Source organism: Nesoenas mayeri, assembly GCF_963082525.1.
Source record: "Nesoenas mayeri genome assembly, chromosome: 21".
NCBI lineage: Eukaryota > Metazoa > Chordata > Aves > Columbiformes > Columbidae > Nesoenas > Nesoenas mayeri.
Window position 1 is genome coordinate 2,857,199 of NC_137571.1, and position 21,236 is coordinate 2,878,434.

The 21,236-nt window shown below is 47.4% G+C and overlaps 1 long non-coding RNA gene across 1 annotated transcript; it reads right to left on the reverse strand.

Annotated features, from left to right (window-relative positions):
• Positions 1-348: 348 nt before the first annotated feature.
• Positions 349-18,753, reverse strand: LOC308048344. The gene is made up of 3 exons (XR_013923116.1): positions 18,544-18,753; positions 892-970; positions 349-467 (listed from the first exon to the last, which is right to left on the reverse strand). It is a non-coding gene; the product is annotated as an uncharacterized lncRNA (long non-coding RNA).
• Between the last annotated feature and the right edge of the window lie 2,483 nt (positions 18,754-21,236).

Sequence of the window (21,236 nt, forward strand, 5' to 3'; positions counted from 1 at the left end):
GCTGGGCGAGCCGCGCGGCAGCTCCGACTCTGGTCCGCGAGTGGGGCTCAGTCCGACACGAGGCTCAGCACTGCCATTTTACCCAGCGCCGCGGCCGCCTGCCAAACCCGGAGCGGAACGGAGCGCGGCCCGGACGGGAGCCTCCCCCCCGTGACAAAGGAGGAGCGGGCCGGCCCCGGCCGCTGGCGGCTCCGGCGCGGCGGAGGCTGCCGCTCGCAAAACCCGCAGCGGATCCGCGGAGCCGAGCGCGGGGCCGGTGGGGCTGGCAGGGGCGCAGCGGCCCCGGGCCGGGAGCGCGGGGGAGCGGGCGGCGCGGGGGCAGCGGCTTCTCTTACCGTGGCGGGGCGGCCGGGCGACGTCCTGCGGCGGGAGGCCCGCGGGGCAGCGGCCAGGGCGCAGGGCCGGCGGCTCCGGGGGTTCGGTGGAGAAGATGGCCCGTGGGTTAACCAAGCGCCTCTTCTTTGTCCCTAGAAATTCCATTTAGAATTAGCCTTTGCAAACTCTTAGCGGTTGTCATTTCCTCTCCGCTGGTTGTGTCCCTCTGGACGAGGCGTTGGCGGCGCGCCAGAACTATAACTGCACACACGGACGTCCAAGAAAGTCCGGTTCCCGCTCCTGCCAAAGCGACGGCAGCGGGCACCGGACCAGGAACTCCTTCGGAGAGCCTGGATGGGGACAACCAAAACCACCTGAACATGTCTAGACACAACACGTTGAGCAACGGGACAGGATGCTCCGGCAATCGTAAAGGGTAACGCGGTGCTGGAGCTCCCCAGCTATCAAGAGGTACACTGAGAATTAGGCCATCCGCTTCTGCAACCGTTTCAGACCCAGTTTCCCACGTCCCACATCCCCGTGGCCTTTCCCTGAGCCGGGAGGAGAGAAACGTACCTGGAACTCTGTCCTGGACGCAGCCCGTCCTATGCCGGCAGGGTGTGTAGCTGCTTATTTGACTTCAAATGGTAGGGGTCTGCATGGAAAACACACAAAGATGAGTTACTTGGATTATAAAAACCAAGCCCTCAGAAATTAGGACACAGTGGCCTGGTAAAAATGGGGGTTTAGAGCTGGGTCCCATATGCTGAATCTAGGCAGGTGTCTCCTCTGGAACACAGAAGTATTTGGAAAAGTGAAGTTTAAGTAAATACAACTTTAAGGAAAGAGAAAACATCAGCAAACAGTGGGTGGAGACTCAAAAGAAGCTTCTGAGGTCTGCGACTGCCATTTTGGAACATCACCTCAAGACAAAACATGGGGCAGGCATAACCCCTGTCACTGGTGACAAAAGCACAGGGCCCAGCCTGACGATCTGCAGAACACACCACGAGAAATCCCTTTGAACACTGCGGTGACAGGGGGACACTGGGGCCCAGAGCAAGAGGCAAAGCACGGGAGTGAATCTGTGCCCGTGCTGTGTGCCTGTTATGGAGGAAGTGACGCTAGCGGTGTCCGCTGCTATCAGCTCCACCCTCACACTCATTGTAAAACTTATCATATAAAATATTGATCATCTAGAATGCAGGTGGCAGAACAACGGGGAATATTTGAAGCTGGAAAGTGGGAAGGGAGAGGCTGGACAGGGCAATAAATAGCAAATTTTTAAATGTATTCTAGAGCAATAAGCTGCCTGGCAGGTTCCTGAACAGCAGATTCCATCCCAGCAAACTGGTCAGTTGGTCCTTCTCCACAGCTGTAAATAAAGTACTAGAAAAAGGGTCATAAACATAAATACGTTGGTATTGTTGTACTCAAGGGCCTTTGTGAAGGTGGGAGCCCCAGTCTGGCTCTAGAACCTCAGCAGGGAGGACCTGCGGCTTGACCGGTGTCTGTGCTGCCAAGACACGCTTCTTCAGAAGAGTCTGAAAACTGCGGAACGTGCTAGAAGAGCTGATCTGTGCGCTCTCTTCAGAGGAGCCTCTGCTATTTGATCAAACCCTGGCTGCTAGAAAGACAAACTCCTTCAACATATCAGGCTCGACTCTCACAAGTGAGGCCCAGTGGCTTTATTTATGTCTATAGTGAGCTATAGTGCACCACAATACTCTCCTTCACATATTTCATTTATGCTATAAAAAAAGCCCTAGAGATAATTCTGCCATTAAATCCCAGAACCGTTTCAAGGAACCATCTCCCCAGCGCCAAAGCAGTGGCTGTTTCAGGAAGCAAAGCCCCGCCATCTACCTGAGCACCACCAAAAGTTGACCATCCAGGGTTCGGAGCTGAGGTGTCAGCTCCGGTGCCTCCAGATAAAGGCTCCACGATCACAACCTCTCTACGCGTGTCAGACTTTTGGAATCTTCTTCAAAGAGCGCTATGGCAGACTATGAAACCCGGTGTTGATTGTAATGTGAAAAGCAGACTGGATTCCCCAGCCACCCACACAATAAGGAGACACTCACTTTAGCAAATGTTTGTGAAAGCTGAAGCAGATTTTGGAATCTGCCTCATCAATGAGGCCCTGGCACTTTCCTAAACACTAAGGCGTTGGATGAAATTCCACCGATGGGGTTTGGGAAGCAGATGACAGCACGCTTCTTAATATTTCCACCTAATAGCTGAAAATCCTCCCACCAGTCGTGTCATCCCGTGTTGCAACTACCACCTGTCCGGCTACGCAGAAGCGGACGAGACTTTTGATGGCGAGGCTCTTTTCTGAGCCCGAGCGGTCCGTGCTGAGCAGCGTGCAGCCGTCCTCTCCTCTCCTCCCCAGCTCCCCAAGTGCTGAGCAGGCTTTTCTCCCACAGGCTCAGCCCCTGCGTGCTCAGATAGGCTGGGGAACCAGCTCTGCTCTCACATGGCACCGCAGCCAGCGCCGGCCCGGAGCTGCTCCTGACTGGAAGTCTCCTTCATGAAGGTGGCCATGCCATTTAATCCAGCGCTAAGGCAGTTTAGGAAACCTGGTCTAGATTAGAGTACTAGAAACAGGAGTAGTGTCTCCCCCCCTGGAAAAAAAAAAATAAAATAAGGCTCTGCCAACTGTGTGATGGCAAATATGGACTGAATCGTTGACATGGAAACCGGACTAAAGTCAGCAGCGCTCCCTCACGCTCGCACACACAAGTTATCATTATCCCAGCCTTCCAACCGGCTACAAACATGGACTGGATTAGTACTGCAGGAACTGGGTAGAGTTGCTATAATAAAGTATTAACCAGCGCAACTAAGCCAGGATGAAAGGGGCTGAGATGCAATGAGTATAGTTGGGTGAAGGATGCTCTTCCATTTTAGCAAAAGGCACAGTGTGCTGAGATAAGCAGACTGGACCCAAGAACAAGAGACTCGTCTATTATAATTCATGGAGCACGCTGCAAAATATGGAATGGAGTAGGGAAAGCTTATCTGCTGCACCTCAGCTTCTCTGGGAGTAGTTTTGCTAAAGAAAATTACATTTCCTGTAAATACGTTTATATTTGCCCACCCCATGCCTTCCAGTATTTTAACCGCTGTCATGTCTAGGTTAAGCGCTCTCCTTGCAGCTTTACAACCACTAAGATTATTTGAATTATTTGTTTGCTGCGAGCGGCTCATGTGCCGGGCATTGTGCAAGACAATGCTTATTTATCCCCTTAAAAAGTATAAATGTCAAGATCTTGTCTCATGTCCCTGTCCAGGCTGACACAATGGCAGAGGCGCAGGGGAGAGCTGGAGTTGGAGCAGAGGGAACTGTTTGCTGAAGGCAGCAGCAGAGCTCAAAGGCAGGAATGGATCCTCCAAGGGATTTTTGCTGCTTTCCCAAGAGCCAACACCAAAGGTTACAGAGGGAAGGGAGCGAGCCCCTGGCCCAGCCGCGCTGCTCCGCTCTGTGCGAACATTTGACAGGGAGCTGCAAAACTTTGGGTGCATATTAAGAGGAAAGTGGACTCGGCCTGACTCAAGGAAATGCTTTTATTTTAGCAGCCCTCGCTGGGAGGAGGGGAAAAGGCGGAGCGGACTTTGCGGAGAGGAAGGGACGTGGAGAACAACATCCCACGGGCTGGGGACACGCCTGGTGTCCCACGGCGCTGCCACACGGCCCCTGCGCATCTCCCACCTAAAGCATCCCCGGCGTGGAAAAAGCAGAGCAAGTTTTGGGGCATATATCTGCAGATTCAGGGCTAATGGAGAAAAAGCAGCTCTCGGTGAAAAAAAATAAGACTGGAGATGGAATTTAATAGTTCTGAGAGAAATGAGAGATGTTTGGAAAAGGGACAATGCGAGGAGGAAAACAAGGATAAAGCGCAGGGAAAGAGCAAACTGCGTTTATTGCATAGGGGCGGGCTTGCACACCGGGCTCCACAGCCGCCCTCAAACAGCAGCTCTGGGCAGGAAGAGTAAATCTACTTAAAAAAACCCCCATATATATATCAAACAAACCACGGAGCAGAGTTTCTAAAACCCCCTGCGCTGGATCAGGAGCCAACCGTCTGATTTCCGACTGAATCCCACCAGGTTTGGGAGCTGTCGGGTGGGCTCACAGAGCAAAGTGCTTTACGCTGCAAACCCCGCTCGGAAGAGTTAAAAAAAAAGGCTTAAAGGTGCCAAAAGAGAAAGAGCTCAACTCTGGGCCTGGATTTTCCCACTGAAGCAAAAGTATTACCCTGTTTCAAGTACTTGGGAAGTGGTGATGATGTGCAGGGAGGGGAAAGCAGCAGCGGGTTCGCCTGCACAGAGAATCTCCCAGCAGCCGTCCCTCTGCTTCTCTGCTCTTTTCAGTGGAAAGTAAAAGAAAATATAGCTATATATTCGCTCCCGTGAAATTCTGCCCTCTTAAAGTGTATTTTTGGGGAAGTTGGGGTGGAGGCGTCACGGCTGGGGCAGGGAGGGGGCTGCTGCGGGAAAGGCAGGTGCTGAGAAAGGAGGTTTTTTTCCCCTTTTCATCCAGCTCTGGCTCTGCCATTTTCATTTTCCCGAGGCAGGAGGAGGGAGCGCAGCCACAGAACAGCCTTGCGAGGAAGTTTCTCACGGCAACTGCGGGCTGGATCTGGAACGGAGCCTTTTGTTCCCGGCAAGTTCAGCAGGAGAGAGTTGGGAGCTTGCTGAAAAAGGGATAAAAAAATACAGCTGAGAAATAAAATGGAGGGAAGTAGAAGAGAGGAGATCGTGCTGAGCTCAGATTAACTCTGTTCTCTGCATTTATTTAGAGAGCTGGTGTGGTGGCCTCAGGCAGAAATCCCTCGTTACGTGCATGGGAATGAGGGAGAGACCCAAGGCCAGGCCTTGCTGGGCAGGAAGTGGAATTTTCCGAGGGGTTCACATCCTTCGCTGCGCTTTTTGCCAAGATTTTCTCTCCTTGCTGCCTCCTAGAGACATCGGGGAAAAGGCCTTGAAGATGGGGCGTGCTCTAGGTCTGTTTAAACAGAATGATTAAAGGTAGGGGACACCTTGCCCTAGAAATTACGGGGAGGTCTGGAAAACAGATGCAACTCTGGGTATTCCCCTCCTTGCCCTCAGTTTCCTCTTCTCCCCAAGGAGCGTTCAAACACCATGATCTTGGAATGAGGTGAAAAGGCAACCAAAAAAAAGCCCTCCCCCCCCCCCAATTTAATGCTCATACACATATACAATATATCCTATATTCACATAAACAATTGGTTTTGTCTCCCAGTAAACACTGCTAATTCCTCACTCCAAAACCACACGCGCTCTTTACATGTGCACAGGCTCCGAATGCCAAACGCTATGAACTTGGCTGAATTAACCCTCAAATCACTGGCAGATGTCAATCACTTAAACAGTCCCCACAGAATGTGGAGCGAAACTTTAATCCCCTCCTTATTTGTACACTTGGTGGTGGATTCAAAGAGCAAGAGCCTGAGGACGAGAACTCGCATTTTGCACAAGTTTGGGTTTTCTGGTGCGGCGTCCTGAAATTGGTTAAAAGTGTTAATGACCATGTCGGCGCGGGCAGGAGGGAAGCGGCTGTGACAGCAGCTCAGCGAGACACCACGTGGGAAATCCGAGTTCGGGATTTAAATGTGCTTTTCCACTCTGGCCATGAGGGACCGAGAGCCTTAGTGGGGGGAAAAAATCAAATAAATAAAGAGCAGTTCCGTGCTGCTCAGAAGCGACCTCTGCGGCGGTCGGAGGAGCGAAGTTGAGCAGCCCCGAGCTGCGGGCGCAGGGCAGATGCGGCACCGCCACCGCGGCTTCGGGGTCGGGGAAAATCAAAAAGCATAAAAAATGGCAAGGGGAGAGACACCCACCAGGGAAGCGCAATTGGCTGAAAAGCGTTATTCTGCGCTTGGTAATGAGGAGTCCCACCCCAGCGATCCGCACTGGCTCTGAAGCGGCTGTTTTAACGTGTGGCTAAACACAATGATACTCTGCAGGGTGCACAATTACCGAGTCTTGTGCGCGATCTCCAGGTGCTGGAGACATCTAGCGCCAGATTTTCAAAGGCTCCCGGTGCCCAAACACCACTGAGCTCTCCCAAAAAATCCCAGGACAGGCGGAGGAACCCCCGGGGAGCGGCTCCCGGCCCAGCGGGTTTCACCGACCTGGTCCCGGGTTCGGTTTGGCTGGGTCGATGCGGGACGGTGGGAGCATCAGGACTCACGGCCAGGTCACCGCGACTGGATCTCGGTGACTTTCTTCTGGAGCATTTAATAAAATCGCCTCGCCATTGGGGAGCTCTGGACGGCCTGTAAAAGTTTAATAGGGTGATGTCATAAGGCATCACACAGGAATTTCAGTTCATCGCATTTTTTATGGTGGCATTAACTTTTACCTATTTGTGAGTAATTAACAGCCTGGCAGCTAATAGAAGATTTAAAAACAATCTCCCCTCTTCTTTCCCTGCTTGTCTAAATGGGTCCAAATCTGGTTTACCTCTGACATGACACCAACCACGAGAGAGGCGAGGTAAAAAGTACAAAACCATGGGTTGTCCGTGTATGCAGGAAAACATTAAACCCTCCGTGTTAATTAACACGTCCATTAAAATACATATTCTTTTTCTATGGTTATTTTGGGGTGTTCTCCCCCCTCCCCAACTTTGTTTTACTAAAGCAGGGAAACATATACTGAAACCTTGCCTGCAGTAGATGCTTTTTTTTTTTAAAGGGAGCCCAGATGCTGGTCAGGATTAAGGTTACACCAAACACATTCTACATTGCCATTTTCCAAACAGAATGAAGCAGATGGAAAAGACGGAAGAGGATAAAGCAGGAACGGAGCAGCACAGAAAACTGCCAGCCCTGCACTAACGCGGTACAGGAGAGAGCACGGATGCCGGGAGAGACAGAGAGAAACCAGGCGTATCGGCTCTGCACGTCGCATTCCTCACAATTAAAAGAAGTATTTCTAATTAAACGGCTGTCAGAATTTGTGCGTTAAACCTTATATTTAAAACGGGGAAAGGAGATTCAGTGCGCTGTAGTCTCCTCAGGGCTCAGTCCTAGAAGATGCGAAGCCACTGGCCTCAGGCCATCTGAGTACTTAAGTCTATGCGTAATTTTAAACATCAGCAGTCCCGGGGATTTTGAGCATATACTCCCTTAAAGTTAACCATGTACTCAGCACTTTGCAGGAGCCGCCCAGAATACTCATATCAGCTCCTAAGTCAAGAAAACGAGTATCTGTACCTCTGAGAAAACAAAGAAAATCTTGTGAAAAGGGCCAAAGACCTTTTTGATTTCTAAAAGACACCAGTTCATCAGCACTGGGAACTCAGATCACACTGCAATCGAATCTCTAGGGGAAGTCAGCTGAATCCGGGCTTATTTGTACAAGACCATCACCGGCCAAATTCATTCTAGTATTTGCAGTGAAGTTCTACAATGGTGTAGTTTCTGCAGCACTGCAACTCAATCATATGATGTGCTTTGAAAATCTCTTGCAAAACTTAATTTTAAGAGATTTTGTTGATATTCTGCAGGCACACACATAATCCAGAGAAAGAACACACCAACTATTAAATATTCATGCTATGGGGGAGAACGCACTTAGTAACATCCCTTCATTTCAGATGTACAAAGGCAGGCACAAATAACTGATAGAAAATGTCATAAAATTGTGATATTCCACATAAACAAGGTGTTGACCAGCATTGAAACATTCAATCGTGAATGGGTCAGACTGCAATTCTACTCGTGCACCTTTCAACAGTCATCCAGAAATGTGCATTTTCCAAATGTCAATTCTGTAATCTAACCCACATGGGGAGCTTTAGGACTTCACACACACAGGACTCTGCGTGCAGGGATGTGACTGATTTTCTGCTTTTAAGGCCTCCAGCCTGTCATTTTGTTTAAAACATACATGCTATAAGATTCCCGGCTTCACGAGTTATATACCTCAGTGAAATTTACTTGCATTAGAAGCAAAAAGTGAAGCACATTCAGACCAGCTCCAGTGGAACTTTTGGAATCCAGCACTGGGACTGTGAAACACGGTCATTTGGATCTAACGGTTATCGGTGAATTCACAGAGACCCACAATCAAACCTCGGCGATGTTACTTTGTAAAGGCTCATACTACCACATACACCTCCAGTAAAACAAAAGCTTTGGTCAGAACTCTTGACTTGCCCTGTAAACCAGGATCCTGAGCTCCAGACATACTGAAGAATCATTAAAAAGATGTAATTTTCAAATATTTATTAAAAACCAACCAACAAAACCCTCAAACCTTCAAGGTTTGTTGCTTCTATTCCTATAACAAGGTACCTGAGTGAAACGTGCTCAGAAAGATTCATAATCATTATATGTGCTGGTAAGGAGTGTAATGACATATTTTAGGAACCAAAGTGTTTAAAAGTAACCATTTTTCCTACCTCCAGGAAACATAACGAAACACCTCGGTTTTCAGTGGCATGGGTCCATGTAATCATCTGACCCTCCAGATTCACCTTCTTATTGTATTGTTTCACTTATTTTGTCTATTCTTAGACTGTATTTCTTAAGGTCTACCTTACACATACGTGTGGAGTCGTCACAACACTTCACTTGCTGTTTAAACACAGGAAAGACGGCAGGAAATTATAGTGAAGCGACATGAAGAACGAAACTTCGGGATGTCAGTGACTGGTGGTGTAATGATCTGCTGGTGTGAGCAACAGGATCACGGAGTCCTGGGTTCAGCTGTCGTCCGTTAAGAAGCTTCTTAGGGTGTTTTTAAGGACTTTGCAATACTTCAAAACTCACGACTTTTCCTGCATCAACAGCCACAATGCAGCACCTTTGAAAATACACAAAAAAACCCCCTTCAACAAATAAAACATGAAGCTATAGTTGAGTCGTGATACAAATAAGTGGGTTTTTCTTACTAACGCTTGTAGGAGTACAGAAATAATCTAAAATTGATATCCTACAAAGTCTTGGAAAGTAATGGCCAACTAGAAACTAATTAGCCCGACCTCAATGAGATGTAAAATTTAAGTTATTTTTCCCCTGGAGGGGGGAAAGATGTAGAGGAAAATAACCAAATAAAATGCAACCTAGGTTTAACAAAGGCAATCACGCCAAACAAATCTGATGTCTTGCTTTGATAAGAAAGCAGATTTTTCTTGGTAAAGGAAAACACAGTTGATCTCACCCACCTAAAATTCAACGAGGCATTTGATGTGGTGCCACATGCGAAAAGACGAGTTAAACTGGAAAATATGAAGATTAGCGCAAGAAAAGTTCCGTGGGTAAAAAACGGCTGAAAACCCCATCTGAATTGTGTTGAAATGGGAACATCTTTGGGCTGGAGAGCTTTAGAGCTCCTCCAGCACCCATCTCAAAACTGGTGCTATTTATTGCTTTTAAGTTATATTAGCACAAGGAATTGAAAGAGGAGTGTTAATATAGGTGGTTATTGACAACAATGCAATACAGAAAACGGGAATATCAGAACCGGAGAACCGGATGAGGTTCTGGAACGGCACAGGAATCCCCAGGAATGGGCTGGTGGAATGCGGTAATGAGATTAATGCAAAGCACAAGGCTGTTCACACAGGGACCAACCGCCAAAAAGATCGTAAACTGGGAATTCATCATGGTTAATAGGGAAGGGTAAAGAAACAATTGTTTATTGTCACTGCGGAACATACAGACACAGTATAGAACTTTGATGGCTTTGCCATTGATTTCCCTGCTTTGCATCAGTGAAATCAGAGGAAAAACCTCTTTGCAAGATTGAGAAGATACATCTGTGATGGTTAAAACGTATTCAGATACTATAGTGAAGATCGTCAGGAACATCCATTACAGTTAGTAATTCTGTATTTACTGCAGCGCTTGAATTATATGCAATAAATAAAATATGTAAGCAAACATCAAATAACAAAGATAAAAGGAAAATCTGAAAAAAAAATCATGGAATGAGACAGGGTTTGAGAAGGCAGGTTATATGATTTGATTTCTAATTAGAGTCTGCATCACGGTGCGAGGAATTGGATTAAGATGGGCAAAAGTGTAAGAACCATCCATAGGAAAACCGAACACTCTGCTCAGTTCCGTGTTAAATTCATCCGGGTCACAAGAGCGTGAAGAAGCACGAAATACAGAGTGAATCATACATGGGCTGACCTGGGCCTGGAGTGTGCACAAGCTATTGCCTATTTCTTTCCATCTAGGATTTCTTAATCTCTCCAGACAAAACGTACCTGCTTTAGCAATACTTTTCATTACCAAACAATCCATGGCTGCCCTTCTTGGGATCTTCTGTTCTCACCTGTTTGACCCCGGAGATGTTTCCCGTTATTCCAAGCACCTGGTGTTCCATGCTGTCACAGAGCCCTTCCTTGTATCAGCCACCGCTTCATGTTCCCATGAGCAATAACAGCCAGGGACACGGAGCCAAAAAGCATCTTCAGTTTTCCAGTTTGCTTCTTTCTTCACAGGCCTTTCAGATTTAACTTGGGTTCATCCCATCTCTAGCAACTATGTCTATTATATTTTAAAAAGGGACATCAACAAAGTTATTCTGCTCATAGCAGGAGAGTGAAAAAGTCTAGCAAGAAAATGATAATGTAAGACTCATGTGCTTTCCCCGCTTCTTACAGATGTTGTACAAATCAGGGCAAGCTCAAGTTTCCAATGAGTTTGTTCTGAGAAGTTTTGTAAGATGATTGTACATTCATTCTACATCCCTTCCATGGTAAATCACCTACGTTGATGAGCAAGGCCATGTACAACTATTAAGAAGTTGTTCTCTGTGTTCATAAATTTATTCTCCTGGCTTGACAGACTGTGTTTGTTCCTTGAAGCCCATAACTCTTATTTGATCCACGGACTGTACCTGTGAAAAGCTCTTGGTAATTTCTTATGCATTGCCAAGCTTTATGACACAGAAGATCAGCACCTTCTCCACATAGATACAGAAAAAAAATCCGTGACAATACCCCCGACACAAAACTGGCTGGTTTTCAGTTGGAAATAATCAGAAATGATACTTTTCCACAGGTAGCATGTTACGGAACGTCTTTGTTTTGTATTCTGACTCTGCAGTGATCTGCACAGGTTTCTAGGGAGGCGATTTTGTCACCCCCATGTTTGATGCCGCTCCTGAGCACCCCAGTTCTGCACCAGTACCCTGTGCTATCCGTCACTGCTGGGCTGCACCCACAACAGTGGAATCCAGAGGGATCCTGGACACAGGCAGCAGGTTGGTTACATCTCACTGTCCTTCTTTGTGCATTTCTTCTGTTATCAAAGTGGCAAAAGCTCTAGAAGCACAGAACCAAATCCTTCCACCTGTGCCCCCTCACAGGAACACACATTGGAATGGATTTACCAGTTTCTTCTTCATGCAGCCTTCGAGCATTTTGAGAAGGAAGTGGTGTGGGCAAAAAGATCAATGGATGCCAGTAGAAAAGGAATAATAATTTGTTAGGTGACCCACAGAATTCCCACATTCCCGAGAATTCCCTGTCAGCACGCTGTGAAAGAAAACCATTCAGAACAGCACTCCATGGGATAACCGCCCAGAACGTTTGGAGAGCTAAATTAATACGAGGAAGAACCGTGCACCCGATTAACAGTGAAAATACCTTAAATCAGCATAACAAAGTGGGGTGAGTGTACTTGTGCTCAATATAGTTAAATAGCTGTAATTAGATCAAACAAACGAGCTGGATGTATCATCCCTTTGTAGGCATGGCCTCGCAAGGTAGGTCAGAGCCAAGTTCAGTACAACAGTTGGAATACTGCAGCTTTTATCTAACGAGGCACAGCCACACAGACTCCAGAGTAAATACTTAGGAGAATTTCTGAATTCCAAAGAAAAAGAGTTTCTAGAGAAAACAGCAATCCTTATTAAAGAAGGTTATTATTAACCTTAGCTTTTGTCAGTAATAAAACCTCCCTAGTTGATTTGATAATATACCTTTTGGATAAAAAATGTACAAAATTTTTAGTTACAAATTCATTTATGTCGGGGCATTTGAAGGTGTTTATTGAGTTCTCTCATCAGTTAAGGTGTCTACACAGAAAGGGTGAATTCTAATTTGCTTTGTTCTTTCGGAACATTTTAATTAAATGTTAAGAAAATAAACTGGAACAACGTTGCATGCAATATGGTTACTAAATTTCAGAGATGAGCAAAACATAAGGTAGCAGATGGTATCAAGAGGATATACGTGAAGAAATGTAAATAGTAGGGAACCTCACAAAATCAAAAACGTTGAGGCAGAACTGAAAGCACGTGCAGGACCCCTGGGAGAGCAGAGGAGATGAAGTAACAACTGAGCTGAAAGATATCAGACTCGCCTTACTCAGAAATTACAAAATACCAACAGGAAGCTCTGATCTGTCAGAAGGAAAGACTGATCATAACTAGGGGAGTCGAGACTGTTTTGAAGGGTCCTTACAGTAAATATGGAAGGAGTGGAGGAAACAAGGACAGAGTTTGCAGGTGCTGGCAAATATATTCATCAAACACTCTTTGAATCAAAAAGGATCCCCTCAATCCCCAGCTATTTCAGAACTGTAATCAATAAGTAATGAAGACATTATAAAAGAGCTAATAGTAGAAAATAACCTTGTATTGAATAAAGACAGGATGAATTGTTTAAATTAGGCAGAAGACCAAACAAAAAGCAACTTGGTAACTAATCAGGAGAGTTGGAATCATCAGCAGCAGCCGCAGCGTTACTATGGGGTTGGGATGAGCTGTACCTGTACGTGAGCATCATCTGGTACGGAACCTGCACTCCAAGTCACACGAGTTCTTGTATCTGCACAGATTTCTGTCTGGTAGCCCTGTCTTCTATCATATAGTGAGTACATGATGACATAATGACATATCTGCATATCATAGCAGATTCTGGGTGAAGACCAAGAAGGTCTTTATCATCTTTTGATAAAATATTACCAATAACAGACCCATACTGTTGAAGGGAAGTCACCAAATATTACTTTAATGTACTTAAGGGCAAAGCGAGGCACACTTGAGAACTGGGGCTTAGTTGACAATTGCAATTCAGTTGAAGGAATAGTTGGAAAATGGTTAACTATTCTAAACATTTGTATTTCAAGTAGTTATTAGAAATCAGAAATTAGTTATTAGAATTAGAAATCCTCTTTTCCTGCAAGATTTGTTTTAGCCAGTGACAGGTCTATAAAACACATCACTTACTTATGAATTTGTTAGAATTAATCCCAATGAATATTCTACCAAATATGGGAGATGGGGAAGGAGGAACTAGTGACCTGGTGTTACAAAAGCACCTACATTCATGTTTGCATCAAAAATATTGTCATCTTAAATATGTCTCTACATGTCTCCATCTCCAACAGAAAAGCCAAAAACTGCAATGATATGAGGTGGATACTGAAACAGCGACGGACGAGGGTGCAGACTTTGGTTGGCAAGCCTCAGGAGTTGCAAAGAGCAACGGCTGGGCCACAAATTTTCTTAGCATGTTGGTTTACTAATCACCAAAGGTTAAACTCAGTGAATAAAACCTGGGAAGCTGAAGAGCTGCTGGTGTCTGAGGTGGCCCTTCCATGCAGCTGCAGAGAATATCATTCGGGCTCAGGAAGTAACGGACCTTGTTCTGTGAACTGAGAGAGCGCCGAGAAGACACCAAATTGCCCAACAACCTGTCTGCAGCTGGCAAAAAAATATAACGGCACTCTGAACATCAGAAAAAGCATAATGGAGAGCAAATGGCAGCACCGTAGGCAAACGACAGAGTCAAAGAAGTACGAGACAACTCTCTAAATACGCCGCGTGATTCGCGAGCCCACAAAGTCACCCTCGTGGCGCTCCCTCCATCGTGAAGATCATTTGGTGACAGGTCGCCCTCACGCCAAGCACGTTTCTGTAGAACATCACAGCGTTCACTGAGTCTAAATCGCAACTATTCTCATTTTGTATCTCCTTCTGCCTCGAGTTCAATTTGTCTGGGTGATTTATGACGCGAACTCAGGCTCTGCAAGGCTTCTCGCCTTCTGAATGGAGGAACGACTCAGATAAGAAACAAATCTTTTCCGAGTTAATAGAGGAAACTGGACTTAACTGCATCTACTAAGGTATTTATTGAGCATCTAAGCCAGATGAAGCTTAGCACGTTTAATACACATAAAACCACAGATAGCTGCTAGGAAGGGCAGGAAACAAAACAGATTCACAAGTTTCTTAATAATTTAAATTAAGCCACTACAGTAACAGAAAAACAAGAGTTGCTGGCAATAGCAACCGATTTCTATCAACTCCAGCTTGCAGCTTATAGCAATGCAAACGAATTGCAAAGCAGTTGGCTTAAGTACCCTTAGATACCCTCGGGCCGAGGGGCTGCTACATCAGAATCAACATGAATACACAACCCGCAACAGGCACCATGTTACTTTTGTGGCTTTTGATTTCATAAATTGTCTTGAGATTCTTTGTCATGAAAGATGTTGTATGTAATTACAGGAAAAAGAAGAGCGCAGCTTACGGGCCCGTCCTGCAAAAGACGCGTGTTCTTTGATGGCTCAGCAGTCGATGAGGGATCATCAGCACTTTCTAGATGGGAGCCCAATGCTAAGAGATAATTTGCAAGAAATAAATCTCTATGGTGTAACTTCAACTTATCGGTTCGGAAAAGACCAGGCGCAGAATTCTTAAAACGCAATGAAATCACTGAATTAAAGATTTTAAGCGTAAAAACCATTATTAAGTCATCCAAGTCCATTTACAATTACGGATGGTAAATCCATCTACTCCAGATGGGAAGAGGTCACTCTCTTCTTTTTCCAGGGCAAGTCTATGAATAATTTGAGTGATTAAAGCTCAAAGCAGGTGTGAAAATGAAAAGGACCAGGAAAGCACATGGGAAAGAAACCACACTCACATGAAGATACTTGGCTTTCATTCCGGAATAAAGAAAGGCACCCTCCATCTCCCAGTCCATACAGCCACCAAATACAGATGAGGTTTTTTCCAAAAGAGTTGTACTTTTAAAGGCACATTGAAACCTTATTTTTACTTTTTAGGTCTTCCTTCTTCCATCGGAGGTGACCTAAATTTTGAGCTGAAGCATTCACAGGATCCTTGCTTGGAATATAAAACAACGGCAAAAACATCAGGCTGCAAAAGAGGCAAAATAATAGGAAGGAAAATTACAGTGAAGGCCTGCCTGGATAACAGGAGGTCACAAACGCTGCAGAAATAGATGCTGAACTAGTGCTATCCAGAGACAGTGGACACCAAGCGACCGCGTTTACAGAAGCCTTGCAGAAGGCAGGTGGGCAGGATGTGAATCTCAGCAAACGGCCACAGTTCTGGGAATACCCAACAGCTCTCAATATTTCTCCCCCAATATATTGCTGTGTTCTTTATGCAAAAAAAATGTCGGAGATACCAAATCCAAAAGTCTCTTGTTACAAAAAAATAGAACTTGAAATCTTACTAGGGCAGTATTCAAATTGAATTAAACAGCTACAGAAAGGGAAATGTATTGAAAACACATACACAACCAGGTAATCCATAGTATAGACTACAGAACATTCACACAGCTCATTATTTATAAAAAAAGTACTTGCAGATACTTGTGTTTTGGTTTATTTTATCATCTTGAACAGCCAACAGAAAATAAGATTATAATCTGTGCCTTTTTAAAATTCCATTCAACAGATGTTCATAAACAGACTTGAGCCAAATTTCAGTTCCCCAAAAGGATATTCAGCCAGAGAACTTTTACAAATGGATGATAAAGTCCCGCTTTTTTGCTTGTAATGATTGCTTTTCTGAGATATCAAATCCTCTCTTAGCCTCATTACAAGTTCCCACCAGCATAAAATGCATTTTTCATTTCCATTTTCTATAGTATTGTTTTCCAGAAATGGCCTTGATGTTCCTAGCACAAGACAACTCTCTTTCACTCTTTTTTTATGTCATCTCCTCAATACGGTACGGAGTGCTCGTCTCAGTGACAAGGCTCCGTTCTTTTAAAAAGATCCAACCGGTACTGATAAATATTTACTTAATGTAAGAAAAAAGGAATTCAACAATTAAGTATGAAAATTACAGAAGAAAAGGTGTTTGGAAAGGCAGAGCTGTAAGAAGTTCAGTCCTTTTTACGAGAACGGCTGCTCAATAGCTCCTTTTGGGCCACAGTGAGATGACTTCTTTAAAAGCACAGTCTAGAAAAAGCCCCAAATCACAGAAATTATAAGTCACCTGAGGATTTAAGATGCGATACAAAATTAAGAAATATCAGGACACATAATGACAGTGGTGGAATGGAAACACTGTTGCACTCACTTGTCTATGTGAAAAGGGGAAAGGAGGGGGGATGAAGTGAAAGGTTTTATTTTTACTTAATTACTCTGAGTGTTCACTGGGGGCTCCTTCCAAAGCGTGTTTTATATTTGGACCGAAATGCAAGCAGGATTCAGCCTTGATCTTATTCCTTATGACAATACATTTCTTAAATCAGAAGTCCCACAACTAGAACATTGACACCACCGCTAGTATTCCTCCAGCACCTGCGAGTCTCTTATGCGTTATTAATCTGTTAATCCAGGAAGCAGTTAGCATAAGGGAAAAAATAATTGTTTAAAAATAAGAAAACAATCTAGAAAATACTACTTTGTAGGCTTGTAGCATCTTTCATCAAGGATTGCAATGTACTTTGAAATATGAAGTCTCAAAACACTTAAAAAACCCCAAACCCACACAAGTTTAAGGTGTTTTGAAAATGCTAATACATTAATTGAGTGAGCATCCACCTGTGATGCAATTACAAGAGTCTCCTACTGCAGCATTTCACACGGATTCAATCCACCTTCTGGTTACAGCTTACAAGTTTGTGGTATGTAGAGGAACAGCAGAGCTGGTTAAAGATTTTCTCTTGCTTCACATACTCTGCAAGCTTCTCATTAACTCATACATGACTTTAATCAGTGCTGAAGCACACGCTTCTTTCAGCAGGCATCAGGACTGCGCTGGAAAAAACCTCACTCATAAAATATTATTGTAACTATGAATTAGTAAAGAAAAAGGCAACCTTTTTCTAAAGTGACTGCTGATTTTCACATACAAAGGGTTAAACCGACCTTCACTGATCCACAAGAGGTAATAAAATACAACTTTAAGGACAAAAATGGAGCACTTCAAGAGATTATTACGAAGAGCCACATTCAAGATGATAGGAAACAAAACCTTATTCTTAAAGCACAGATGCCTCCAAAACAAGAGATCGCACGTTTTAAAAAGCACACTACCAACCCCCTTATAATGAATAAGCAAAACGAAGGGGGAATGAGGGTGTTTTTTGTCGCAGGGCTGTGGAGCTCAGAGGAAAGGGCACACTGAGCGGCGGTGCTGGCAGAGCCAGCTGCCTGCTTTGCACTTCTGCAGGGCTGGGGAGCTGGTATTGCTGGGTGGAGGGGGGGAAAAAACAAGAGTGAGCCTGAGAAAAACCCATCAGAGCTCCTGTCCTCCCCTTTCAGCGTTAATGGGAGGGATGCGAGTCTATGGGAGCTGCAGTGGGGGATGGGGCTGGGAAGGGGGTGGGGAGAAGCCGAGCGAGGCCTTACAATCAGCAGCAGCTCTTGTTCTCTCCCTCTCCCTTTTCAGCCCTAACAGGAGGATGTGAAGCTCATGTAGCCGGGGATGGGATGGGGGAAGCCGAGCAGGATCATAGTTTAGCTTTTGTCCTCTCTCCACAGGGTTAATAGGGGGACACGAAGCCTGTGTGACTGGGACAGGGGGAGGGGATGGGGGGTGTTAAGGCCTCAGATCAGAGTTTCTTGCCCTGCTCTCCCCGCAGGGTTAACGGGAGGATGTGAAGCTCTCGTCGAGGGGCAGCTTTTGGGATTTGTGGGGGCTTGTGCGAAGACAAACATCCGGGGCTGGAAGGGGGGGGAATGGCGGGCAAACTTCCCTCAACGTGGCGGTGCGGTTCGGCAACTCACAAGGGCCGTTTCTCCAGAAAAATAAGCCAATAAGTTGCCCGTGGCCACCGGAGGGGTGGGGTGAGCCGGCGCCTTATCTGCAGGGCGCAGAGCCCCGGCCTGCCCGGCGCAGGGAGGGCCCAGGTGCGCTGACAGAACCCCGGGCCCTCACTGAGGGGGTGGAAACACCGACCCCGGTGCTGCGGGAGAACGGGCAGCGCTGGGTCCGCCTGGAAACTGCTCTGAGGGCGCTCACCTGCTAGGAGGACACCGCGTCGTGCGAGGCGGAGGGAGGCTGAGCCACGACCCCAGACCCTCGTCCCTAAACCAGGGGGGGGAAAGTTTTCCCTCAACTTTGCCGCTCAGCCCCGGCCGAGGGAGCCGTGAGGCGGCGGCCCCCCCGCGGGAGGGGGAGGGGGCGCTGTTCCCGGCTCCGCGCCGCGTTTTCCCGCTCACCCCCCTCCCTCGCGCAGAGCTCCCCGCGCCTCCTCACTCCTCCGCGCCGCCGGATCCCTCCGCCGGAGCCGGCGCTTGGTTTTTTTTCACCTCCCCTCCCCCCCTCCGCTTCCTCCTGACTTATCCCGACCAAGGCCGCGGGCTGAGGAGGGGAGAAGGAAACACTTTTCTGCCTATTTCTATAACCGCGTCCCGCTAAGGGAGAGCCGGGCAGAGCCTTTTGCAGCGTGAGGGAGAAGTGGCGGTTGGGACTACTTGGCGTTCCTGCCACGGTCTCGGCGGAAGGAGCTCGCTGTACGAGAGGCTGCGCGGTGCTGCGGCTCTTCTCAGCGCTTCCTGGAAACTCCCGCTTAGGAGAGAGAGAGGGGGGGGGCGGGAGAGAAAGAGTCCCGGGTCGGGAGCGCGGAGAGCGGGGGGGACACACGGCACAACCCCCTCCCCGCCGCCGCACCGGGGTCGCGCACACGCAGCCCGGTCAGCCCCCGAGCCCGCTGACAAACCGGTCCCCCCACCCCCTTCTTCCTGTGCAGATGGAGCATGGAGAAGTGAGGGATAAACTCCCTCATAACCGCCGTGCAGGCTCCGGGAGGGGGGGAGCACCCCTTTTCCCCTTCGCAACCCAGGGAGCGCCCCTCAGTACCCCCGAAAGACCGACGGGGAGCGGGCGGGGGGGCGAAGAGCCCCAAATCCCGGCCTTGGCGGGGGCGATTATGCAGCAGCCCCCCGGCTGTGGGGGGGGTAGCGGCCCTCCCGAACCGCTCCGGCTCCCCCCGCGTTCCCGGGGCTCTCGGTTCCCCCCGCGGGCCGGGAGGGCAGCGAGTTCCTGCGGGGGAGGGGAGCCCGAGTTTGTAAATGGAAACACTGGTACATAAGCATTTAGCACAATCGGGTTGGAAAGCTCCGACTGCAAAGGGCTGAGAATAAAAAAAAAAAAGAGAGAGGAAAGAAAAAAAAGTGAAAAGGCTCTGTTTGCTGCCCCCTGGCGGCGGCGCGGCCGCTCAGCTCCCAGCTCTGCTTGTTGCTGCTCGTAGGGGGCTGTGGAGGGACCAGCCGAACCCCCCCGGTGCGGGGACAGCGCCAGACACCGCCCGGCCGGCCCCGTCCTCCTGCACTGCGCTTCTTGCTGGGGTAGTAGGAGGAAAAGAAACCAAACTCACGTGTCGTTTTTTTTAGGTGAAGAAATTGAGGAAATGGGGCAGCCCTCACACCTGGGTTGTTTTGCTTGCTCTGGATACAAGTTGTTCCTTTCCCTTTCCCCTCCCTTCCAAACAACAGCTTTCCTAAGGGGCTAAAATTCATCCCTTTCAGACTTAACTAAAGGATACCTGCAAGTTACAGAATCCCAGAATGTCAGGGGTTGAAGGGCCCTGGAAAGCTCACCCAGTGCAATCCCCCCATGGAGCAGGAACACCCAGATGAGGTTACACAGGAAGGTGTCCAGGCGGGTTGGAATGTCTGCACAGAAGGAGACTCCACAACCCCCTGGGCAGCCTGGGCCAGGCTCTGACACCCTCACCCCCAACAAGTTGCTTCTCATATTCAAGTGGAACCTCCTGTGTTCCAGTTTGCACCCATTGCCCCTTGTCCTGTCCCTGGTTGTCACCAGCAGAGCCTGGCTCCATCCTCCTGACACTGCCCCTTTCCATATTGATCCCCAGCAATGAGTCCCCCCTCAGTGTCCTCTTGTCCAGCTCCAGAGCCCCAGCTCCCTCAGCCTTTCCTCACACGGGAGATGCTCCACTCCCTGCAGCATCTTGGTGGCTGCGCTGGACTCTCTGCAGCAGTTCCCTGTCCTGCTGGAACTGAGGGGCCACAGCTGGACACAAGATTCCAGGTGTGGTCTCCCCAGGGCAGAGCAGAGGGGCAGGAGAACCTCTCTGACCTACTGACCACCCCCTTCTAACCCACCCCAGGTCCCATTGGCTTCCTGGCCACAAGGGCCCAGTGCTGGCTCACGGTCACCCTGCTGTCCCCAGGAGGCCTTTGAGAGGCCTTTGGGGTCTGCACCTTAGTACTTGCATTATTTAATGACACAAGAGTAAAAATACACAGTCTATGCAAACCATCAAAAAAGAAAAAAAGGACAAAAGTACTGGAAGGGAAAGCAAGCGTGCTGATAAATGCCTGTAATACACAGACCAGCACAATAAATAAATACTGTGTGGTTCATTAGATATGGGCTTTAGTGATTCTACCAAACAGTTAAATACTTACCTCTGCCTTCTCTACCTTGTTTCCTTTTCAAGCTCTTTTCTTCAGCTCTGCCAGTTCCCAGAGTTTACTGCCCTTTAAATGTGGAATTTTTGATCCCCTCTGGTGTCGAAATGCAACTCTTGACACAAGCCTCCCTGCCTTCCTCTGCTGAATCTGTGAGTTTCGGGGATGCTGGGACTACTCAGGGAAAGCAGGCAACATGTAATGAAATTATGTGGAAGAAAAAGATCCATTATAGCAAGTAGATACCCGTAAATCCTGTTAGCGACCAAGCATTTC